The sequence below is a fragment of the Mastomys coucha genome, unplaced genomic scaffold (assembly GCF_008632895.1).
Source record: "Mastomys coucha isolate ucsf_1 unplaced genomic scaffold, UCSF_Mcou_1 pScaffold11, whole genome shotgun sequence".
Classification (NCBI taxonomy): domain Eukaryota; kingdom Metazoa; phylum Chordata; class Mammalia; order Rodentia; family Muridae; genus Mastomys; species Mastomys coucha.
Genome location: NW_022196893.1, coordinates 10689384 through 10697207, shown reverse-complemented (window position 1 = coordinate 10697207; position 7824 = coordinate 10689384). Strand labels below are relative to the sequence as shown.

The following is a 7824-nucleotide window of genomic DNA, read 5'->3' as shown; positions in this document are numbered from 1 at the left end:
ACTTTGTCCCTCTGGTTTTTTCAGTGCTTAGCGGGAGAGCTGGAAAAAGAGTGTATGCATTTGCATTTGTACACATTCGCATTTCGTCTCTCAGAAGTGATATGCTTTTTGAAGTGTTTTGTTATTTGTTAACCCAGCTGACTTTGAATTCCCCAGCTCAGACTATCCCCCTGCCTCAGCCCTCCAGATGCTAGGATTACATCCACAAGTCATCCTGCCATGCTCTATTTAATTCTCTTCTTTTATTAAAATATAGACCATCTGGCTTGTAGCACGCCTTTTTATAGAAGCAAGATGGCCACCCTGCCTCTGCCCTCCACCGTTGTCTTCCTTTCTTCTTTTGGCTTGTTTATTACTATTTTTTGAGGCAGGGTTTCACTCTGTAGCCCAGGCAGCTGACTGGAAACTCTGTACAGAGTAGGCTGGCCCGGAGCTTGCAGAGGTCCTCTTATGTTTTTTTTTGTTTACCACTGTCCTAGTCAGGGTCTATATTATGAAACACCATTCGTCATCAAAGGAAGTCTGGACAGGTACTCAATCTGGACAGGAACCTGGAGGCAGGAACTAATACAGAGGCCATGGAGGGGTGCTGCTTCCTGCCTTGCTCCTCATGGTTTGCTCAGCTTGCTTTCTTATTGAACCCAGGACCACCAGATTAGGTATAGCACCACCCACAGTGGCCTGAGCCCTCTCCCATCAATCACCACAGGCTTACACACAGCCCAATCTTTTGGAGGCTTTTTCTTAATTGGTGTTCCCTTCCCTGCAATGAGTTGAGCTTGTGTCAAATTGACATATAACTATCCTGCACAGCCGCCATGCCTGACCATTAGAATTATTTCTGCCTGTTTCTTTTTATTAATTATTACGTATCTACTTATTGTTTGTTCAGGTCTTGTGTATGTGGGATGCATGCCAGGGCACAAGTGTGAAGGATAGTTTGTGTGAGTTGGTTCTTCTTCCACTAGGTTGGTCCTGGAGATAGAATTCTGGCTGTGAGGTTAGCTGTGAGGTTGGCTGTGGGTGCCCTTACCAACTGAGTCCAAGCTATTTCCCTCCTGGGAAGCACCTGAGCTACTGCAGGTCTCAGCTACTTCAGGAGAGCCCCAGAGCCCCCCTGGACCTGGATGCTATGTGTTTGGGCTCATGCTCAGGGGCGGGTTGCTGAATCCTGGGCATAGGCTGCCACAAGCATTGGGTTTAGCATCTTGCGTTCTGGGAGGTAACAGCCTGTACATGCCTGCCCACTGCTTAGGCAGAATCCTGATGGGAAACTAATTAAAATCACCTTAGGAGTCCTTTGGTAAGGAGGAGATTCTACTGGCAGGGTGACCGCTGCACAAGATCATGTTTGGGCTTGTGCACCACAACATGTGGCCATTATTGTTAGTTGCCAACTTGACAGGATTTAGAGTCACCCAGGAGACAAACCTCTGGGCTTGCCTGTGAGGGTTTATCTTGATTAGGTTGACTGAGGGGGGAAGACCCACGCTACCTGTGGGCAGCACCATCTCTCTACTTCCTGATGATGGACAAAAGGTGATCAGTTGCCTCCTCAAGTCCCCGCTTCCACACGTTTCTCACCATGATGGACTGCACGCTGCCACAGTGAGCCCCAGCAAAGCCTGCCTGCCTTCAAGTGCTTTCCGTCAGATTTTTCACCCCAGCAACCAGAAAAGTGACTAGTGCACTGGGCTATTCTGGTAATAGGAAAGTGTTCTGTTTGGCCCATAGTGGATGGCTGAGGTGTTGGGTACGGACACACCCAGGTGCAAGGAGAGGTTCTGAGATCCAAGGAGAGAAGCAACCCACTGGGGTATTTAGCATGAGAGGAGGTAGGTCCCAGCACACAGTATGTCCTCCATCCTTGCCAACTCAATAAGGTGGTAGCACATACCTGCAGTCCAAGCACAAGTACAGTAGATACAGGAATGTCAGAAGTTCAAAGTCATCCTTGGCCTGCTTATGAGTTTGAAGCCAGTCTGGGGTACCAGGAGACCCTGCCTTAAGAAAACAATAAAGCCCCCAATTCCAATAGAATATAAATACTAGTAAATAGCCTGTATGAGGTCTCATTCAAAGACAAGAAAAAAAGAGGCTGGGAACAAAACCACACAAGGATTCACTAACTGTCCCAAGCGGGATACTGACACGTGGGCCCTGAGCTCTCTGGGCTCTGGCGCAGGAGTGATGTAGTTAAATGGAGGTTCTAAAGGCTCCCTCTAGCTGCAGGACAGACTGACAGAGCCTCAATGGAGGTGAGAGAACAGTGCCATGGGGTGCACAGTATGGGTGGGAGTGTGGAGATACTTCGGTCAGAATTGATGAGAAACATCTGCTCTGCTGTGCCTGTCAGGACAAGAAACAAGATGAATATGATGCCACCCAGGACAGCCAGGCCGGCGAACTGACGACATTCAGCCAGCAGCCGCCCCTACAGCCAAAAGTGGCTTTGTCCCTCTGGGCCCTTCCCAGGCCTGCTGGTCAGAGATGCTCTGGGGTCACCATCAGGACACTTCAGAGAGAAGTCAGTGGAGAATCTGAGTCTCCCAGGGCAACCGGGACACAAATGTCCCTATACACAGCAGGCTGGTCTCAAGAAGACCTTGTGGCCCAGATGGGTTGACAGCTGGGGATCTGGACTTGGCTAGGCTAGACAATGATCCCCCTGTCTACAGTTTCCTTGCCCCTTTGAGCCCAGCCTTGGGGGACAAGGTCCGGCTGGACAAGTATGGAGACAGGCCCGGGAGAATCTGACCCTGGAGAGCCATGGAGACAGTGCTGGCAAGGAGATCCAAGAACCTCCCAGGAACAGAGCCTTCAGGTGGGCACCTGGATTAAGATATTATGGAATGTTGATATTGTTGTATGTGATGTGTAGAGTATGTCCTCTCCCTCCACCCCGAAGGTTCCAGGCATCAAACCCAGGTCTTCAGTCCAATGGGGCAGTCTCCTTTCCCCACAGAGCCATTTTGCCAGCCCTCTGTTAAGGTTTTGACAAACTCCTCAATCTTGAGAGCACACCTTATGCTTTTGCGACATGGTTCAATTGTGTGTTTCCGGGGCTGCTTCGGGGTCAGGGTGAAGGGACCCTGTCTGACCCAGTGTGTGCAGGGCTGGGAACCTGACAAGGGCTTCCAGGATGCTAGACTAGTATTCACCCAGCTGAGCTACATCCCCCGCCCTACTCCCCAGGTTTACCTATCGTACGGGTACGCCTGGCTCCCCAGCATGCTGCGCAGCTCCCTCTGCCTGAGCCTCCCTCCTGCACCCAGCCACACATGCAACCTTCCACACTGCACAAGTCCAACCACTCTGAGCAACACCCTCTTGGTTCTACAGACGGTCAGAGCAGGGGTGCGAGTCTGGGTAAAGTGACCTAGGAGAGTAACCTTCCTTCCTTCGCTTTGCGAATGAAGATACTGATTTCCCCAAGCTCAGGAAAACTGGTGGGAGTAGGATTTATTGGAGAGGAAACCAGGGGTTGTGGGTGGGGCCAACTTCCAAGAGATTGTGGCTAAGGCCTCACACATCTTCGTGTGGAGATGGGCCTGGCCCAGTGCTGGAGGGAAGGAAGATTTTGTATTTTATTTATTATGTTTAGTTTAGTTTTTTTTTTTTTTTCAAGACAGGATTTCTTTGTGTAGCCCTGGATGACCTGGAACTTGCTCTGTAGACCCAGGCCACCCTCGAACTCTGAGCTTTACCTTCCTCTCCTTCCCAAGTGCTGGGACTAAAGCTGTGTCCGCTAATAACTGGCAAACTGTATAGCGCAGATTAGCCTCGAACTTGTGATCTTTGCAGCCATCCCCTTCAGTAACTCTTACCATGCACACCGCCACAATGTAGCCATCCCTTTCAGTAACTTTTTTTTTTTTTTTGGTTTTTCGAGACATGGTTTCTCTGTGTAGCTCTGGCTTGTCCTGGAACTCACTCCGTAGACCAGGCTGGCCTTGAATTCAGAAATCCATCTGCCTCTGCCTCCCAAGTGCTGGGATTAAAGGTATGCGCCACCACCGCCTGGCCCCCTTCAGTAACTCTTACCATGCGTACCGCCACAACCAGAGTCAGCTGTATTTTATTTTTTGAGACAGGGGCCACTGTGCCTGTGAAAGGGAGAAATTAAAATAAGGTTTACAGTCTGTCCTGTAGCCCACGCTGGGGCAGTCTCTTACCTTCCTACTTGCCTACCCGCCCCACCCACGCCGCCCGCAGAGCTCCTTCCACTTCCGGGAGCTAGGGTGTCTCTCCTGGCACCTGAGTACACCCTTTTTGTCTCCTTTGTTTAGGTTTTGTTTGCTTGTTGGTTGGATGTGGTATTAGGGGAGAGTTAGGTCACTTCCATACCATTTTCAGATGGGGTTTTTCTCAGCTCATTCAATAGGCAGCTGCACCTAAGTGGTCCAGGCAGGACCTAGGCTCCTACTGAGGATGGCTGCGGGGAGGAGGGCGCAGAAGAACATCTGGCTCTTATAGCTGGAATTAACCCTGACGGTTAATCCCTTCTTTCTGGTGTTCAGCTACTTCCTGTCAGTCACATAGAGCACAGAATCTAGTTGGCTCCAGGGGACAGAACTAACCAGGAACGTGTCTTGAGTCCTTGCCTGGTGTCTGGAAGCCGCAGACTGTTGCGTGGCATGGCCTTGCCTGCATCATCTCCCTCCCCTCCCTTTTAAGAGGATTCCTGTCTAGCAGATGCAGTCCGATTCCAAGAAGGACCCTGATTGGCTTAGGCCAGTTACTATCTTACTATCCTGTGGCCACTATGTACCTCATGGGTGGACACATGACCCATGCCTGGCCAATCAAAACAAAGATCTCTATTTGCACTCTGAAAAGCAGATTTTCTCTGTGTCTACCGAACATGAAGGGAAAAGCCTTCGATTCAGACCTAGCAGGTGGCCATCCTGAGACCTCATAGAAGGGTCACCAGCCTGCGGTCAGAGTAAGTCTGAGGACACATGGCTGAGATGTGAAAGCAGAAACCTGGGAACTGTCACTCTGCTGTTGAAACCACCCAGAGTTGGCTTTCTGTGACTCTTGTAACCTGAAAAAAAAAATTACATAATTAGGGACAGGCCTGCAAGCCTGCTTCGGTACCTCCAGCAGGACGACAGCGCTCGGTCCTGACTTCAGGCCATGCCGATGAGGAGATAGACCATGAATGTCTGTTTCCTGTCTTCAGGCTCTGATCACCATGCTTCTTCGAGATCTGAGCCCTTCGCCTGCATTTTCTAGATGGGAACACAGTGGTTGTTTCCCAGTCCACTGGCGGGCTGTATATGAGTCCCTAGACCTCAGACTTTGGCCCAGCTTTCAGGGAATGCTCCTGTCCTGCCCACACTGGAGCTCGCCTGAGGCTACCTCCTGTACTCTAGAGTGGGCTAGCCTGTTCACAGCCTGTAATAGCCTTGAGTGAGCCACCTTCTGTGGCTCCCAGTTACCTACAGTGTCTGGTATGAGCCGACCCTTCTGTTGCTTCTTCCCTCTGTCTTCTCCTGCACATGGACCATGTAACCTCTTGTCTCTATAAAATAAGTGACCAAGAGGTTTGGTTGGTTAGTTGGTTGGTGTCACTGTGTAGCCCAGGCTAGCTTCCAACTCTGGGTCCTCTTGCCTCCTGAGTTCTGGCATGAGTTACCATGTCTGGCAAGGGAGAGTCACTTTAACCTTAGCTGTGTGGCTCAAGCCTTTAATCCCAGCACTCGGGTGGCAGAGGCAGGGGCATCTTTGAGGCCAGCCTGGTCTACAGAGCAAGTTCCAGGACAGCCAAGGCTACACAGAGAAACCCTGTCTCATAAAACTAAAAATAAAACACAAAAATAAAAATGAGCTATCCTAGAGGCTGCAGATGCAGCTCAGCAGGACCAGCTGGGAGACCCCAAGCTCTGTTCCCAGTGTTGTAGAAAATGAATTCACAGGCGTGGATTGCAACTTGGCCCTCAGTGTTTCTTCAGTGAGCCTCCGAGCTTAGTAAACTCAAGCTTTGAAGACTTGAGATCACAATCTCATGGAGTATGGACTCGAAAGCTCAGAGAGCTGGGCATCTCTCTGCTCCCACTCTCAGAGCACCCCAAGAGTGGCCCCTGTATAGCCAGGCTTCCCTGCAGTATGGGAGCTCACAGCTCCAGCAGGCTAAGAGTGTTGTCACTTCTGTTCATTCCAGCATTGCAGTGTGGTTCCCAACACTGCCTGGGCTCAAGAGCTGGGAAACTGGGTCCCATTCTTGGATGGAGGGAGCAGCAGGCTTGAGATAGTGGCCCTGACCTCCTGGCTTCCAGCCATCTATCTGCTTAGGCTTTTCAAGTAGCTGGACTGCAGGCATGCATCCTGGTACCTGGTGGGCAGGTCATCACAGTGAGTTTTCCCTGAGAATTCTCTGACTCTCAGAGCATGGTGGAGATAGGAAGGGAAGCTGTAGATGCCCTTGGTCTTCATCTTGATCTCTGCCCCTCCTTTTCTGGCAGGACATATGGGATAGTCTCAATGTGTGGACACACAGCTGGACCAAGCCTCATCTATCATTCCTCACTCCAGGGTAGACGGCTGCCCCGAAAGACCTGGGAAGGACTAAGGAGCCCGGTGTGGTCTGCCTCGTCCCTTCCTGGCTTTCAGGACTGCACAGCTGCCCTGTGTGAAGCACATCTTTTTCAGGAGCTCTTACCTTCTGAGTTCCTCTCTCCTGCTCTTTCTCAGAACCTCCCTTTCTCCAGTCACTGCTCTTCTGGAACCCACTTGCTACCAATCCGTCTGGTTCTGTTGGGAATCTGAGGGACTGTGTACCAGGGGCTTTCCAAGGAGATCTCTGGCCCGGCCTGGTGTGAGAGTTCCGGCGAAGGGAAACGAGTGCAGGCAGGGAGGAGAAGTTGCTTCTGCCGCCTCTGCTGCTGCAGTTGGCTTCACCTCCGTCTCTGCCGCGCCCTCCAGGTCTCTCAGTTGCTCCGTACCACCCTGCACTGAGTCGGGTCTAGTCGGGCTGGGCTGACGAGAGGCAGACTAGCCAGTGAGGAGTGCGGCGGGAGCTTCAGGCTGTTTTGGAAGAGTAGACCTCTTCCCAAGTGTTACAGCTCTTAGAACAAAAGGCTCAGACGACAACGACTGACGACGATAGTTCTTGCACACCTTTAATTCCCTGGATAGGATTTATATACAGTTTTGGGGGTGATTCGGGGTTCGACAGCAGGTTCTTCTCATTGGTTGGACTGAGTGAGAGCTTGGGGAATCCTTATTTGCAAGTGGGAAGTCTTGGTGCTGCGTATAGGTGACCAATATCACACACCTCTCCTGTGGTGGGGGTGGGGAGGCCTGTGAGGGAGGTATTGTGACCTAAACAGGAGCCAGGGACCCAGGAGGCATGGTTGAATACCTTCTGTCCCATGCAGGTGGAAATTACCACCCACGGAGTCTCTGGAGTTCCAGACCTCTTACTCAACTGGGACTAGGTTGCCTGAACAGACCACCCCACACACACACAGGAATCCACCTCCCCAGATGCTGCCTTGGGTCCCTCTCTGGCCCCTCTTCAGCTCCAGATTCTTAGTGTTCAGAGTCTAAGCTAGACTCTGGTGTTTTCTCTGCACACATTGCCAAGGTGAACTCAGCCTGTGTCATAGGGTAACAGCCATTCACAGGCCAGTGCTGCCCAGGTGTGTCCTGGTTGGGACTTCAACTTGGGTATTTTGGTGTCCACTCAGTAACTCCTGGCAGGGGACTCGGGCTTAGCGTCCCTTAAGTCACCCTTATCCTGCCTGCCCTCAGTGCCTACTCCTTCCTGACCCCATTCCAAACCTGCCCCTTTCAAGCTGGCCCCATTCCGTTGTCAAG

The 7824-nt window shown here is 51.3% G+C and overlaps 1 long non-coding RNA gene across 1 annotated transcript; it reads right to left on the bottom strand.

Annotated features, from left to right (window-relative positions):
- Positions 1 to 4050: 4050 nt before the first annotated feature.
- Positions 4051 to 5042, bottom strand: LOC116081567. Its single transcript, XR_004114922.1, has 2 exons — positions 4348 to 5042; positions 4051 to 4106 (listed from the first exon to the last, which is right to left on the bottom strand). It is a non-coding gene; the product is annotated as an uncharacterized LOC116081567 (long non-coding RNA).
- Positions 5043 to 7824: the final 2782 nt, after the last annotated feature.